At 32.4% G+C, this 2,500-nt stretch overlaps 1 protein-coding gene across 1 annotated transcript in view; it reads right to left on the reverse strand.

Annotated features, from left to right (window-relative positions):
- The window catches only part of LOC137630581 (centrosomal protein of 164 kDa-like), a 248,136-nt gene that overhangs the window by 233,091 nt on the left and 12,545 nt on the right, over window positions 1–2,500 (reverse strand).

Consider the following 2,500-nt stretch of genomic DNA (forward strand, 5'->3'; position numbering starts at 1 on the left):
TAAACAGAAACTGTATACTAAAATAAACAATCAGCGAGAGAGAGAGAGAGAGATGAGAGAGAGAGAGCATTGTGTGTCAAATGACAGTCTTCAATTACTAAAGAATGATAAACAGAAACTGTATACTAAAATAAACAATCAGCGAGAGAGAGAGAGAGAGAGAGAGAGAGAGAGAGCATTGTGTGTCAAATGACAGTCTTCAATTACTAAAGAATGATAAACAGAAACTGTATACTAAAATAAAACAATCAGCGAGAGAGAGAGAGAGAGAGAGAGAGAGAGAGAGAGAGCATTGTGTGTCAAATGACAGTCTTCAATTACTAAAGAATGATAAACAGAAACTGTATACTAAAATAAAACCATTGAATACGTAAAATCCCAAAACTGCAACAAACGAAGAGGAAGCCACAAAATATTCGCAAATCCTAAAATACTAGGATACGATGCTTAGGTAACATGTAGACTATCGAAACAACTCGATGTGCAAACAACCAATGAGACATAACTGTGCAAAACAATCTATATAAGTTTTTTTTGCACAAAGAAACGATAATATCATGTGGCCAAAAAAAAATAATAATAATCTGCCTCCATAAACAAAATGAATGTTTCTTTTGGAAGCTCAAATGTGCAAAACAACCAATATACAATTTTTTTGCGCAAAGAAACACGAAGATGTGTGCAAAAAAAGAAAAAAAAAAAGATTCTGCCTCTATAAACAACCAGAATTTTGTGAATAGCCAAGATATAATTTGTATATAAACAGTTAATAAGAATAAAATTTTGTGATAGAACCGACAGGTCTCAACTTACACATTATAGACCTTCTCTTGTTTCCGAGTCTCAACCCCGGGACAGATCTATCTTGTCTTGTTTAGTCAACCACATCTTGTAACAAAGCTTCGTGAAGAGCACTGTAATACGGGGGGGGGGCTATCATTTAAACAATTAAACAAACACGAATAAATAAATAAATGAAATAAATTGATAAATACCACATCATTCACAAATAACAAACTGGGATGTTAGACATAATACACATTCTATTCTTAACAACGATATCTTTTATTAATTTGAAGAATTTATTATTTACATATATCTTGAACGCATAGAGATATGTTTTTTTTTTTGTAGAAGACTTGTTCCACAATGTAAATAGTATAATAATACACAAATTGCGTATATGTATAGAAATATAATATACGCAGAAAAATATACGTAAGAATATTTACACCATTTTCTGCAAAATCCATGCAATTCCTCATAGCTTATTTCATGCCCTTAAAACATATAAACAAAGTGTAATTTACGAAATCCTGACAGTATGAAAGCTGCAAGAATAATACCCTGATTACCTGTGAAATATTCAGAATTATCTTGACGTAGCTTTAACCTTCAAGCTCAAAATATTTCAATAAATTTTATAACTAATCCCAAGCCTTGTAAGAATACTAATCATCAGCCTGTAGGAGTCTAAATGATACTGAATGAAGTTTCTTAAATGTATAATTTTAAGTACTAAAAAGAATAATAATTCCTAAGAAATTTACTCAGACTGAGCGAGTCAATGATGTAAGAACACACGCCAAACATTAAGAGTACAGAGTAACTGACATGAAAATTGCAATTTCTTAACAAATACTAGTATTCAATGGATACTTATTTTCGTAATTTTTTCAAGTACAAAGAATACATTTACTGGGGAAAAAAAATTACAATTTTCATGTACAAAGAATACATTTACTGGGGGAAAAAAAATTACAATTTTCATGTCAGCTTCAAGAACTCATCCAGATTGTGACGAGAGGCCGAAGCCAAAAAACATCGCAAACAATCCATCAATTGAATTACGAAAGAAATACAAAATTGACCTAAATACCAATAAGCTAAATTCAAACACACCAAAATCTGCAGTGATAAAATCAATGGGTTTAACAACACAAATGGACTGAAAAGGTTATCTACTGCAGTGGCTACTTTCCTCTTAGTAAGGGTAGAGGAAAATCTTTAGTTATGGTAAGTAGCTCTTCTAGGAGAAAACCACTCCAAAATCAAACGATTGTTCTCTAGTCATGGGTAGTGCCATAGCCTATGTACCACGGTCTCCCACTGTCTTGAGTTAGAGTTCTCTTGCTTGAGGGTACACTCGGGCACACTATTCTATCTTGTTTTGTGAAAGATTTATTTTAATGTTACTATTATTCTTAAACAACTCTTGTAGCTTATTTCCTTTCCTCACTGGGCTATTTTCCCTGTTGGGGATCTTAGGCTAATAGCATCCTGTCTTTCCAACTAGGGTTGTAGCTTAGCAAATAATGATAATATTGTTCTTCAAAAGGCAGTTTCACCGTTATGTCGCCAGACTCCTCTTATGCACTTTCATCTCATTTCCTTTCCTACCTTCAATCAATCTTTCTCTATTTTGTATCTTTGAAACATAATCATATTCGGTTTTATTTATTAAAACAAGAAAATAATTTTATCATACGGGATTTGTTTA

The sequence above is a fragment of the Palaemon carinicauda genome, chromosome 38 (genome assembly GCF_036898095.1).
Source record: "Palaemon carinicauda isolate YSFRI2023 chromosome 38, ASM3689809v2, whole genome shotgun sequence".
Lineage (NCBI taxonomy): Eukaryota > Metazoa > Arthropoda > Malacostraca > Decapoda > Palaemonidae > Palaemon > Palaemon carinicauda.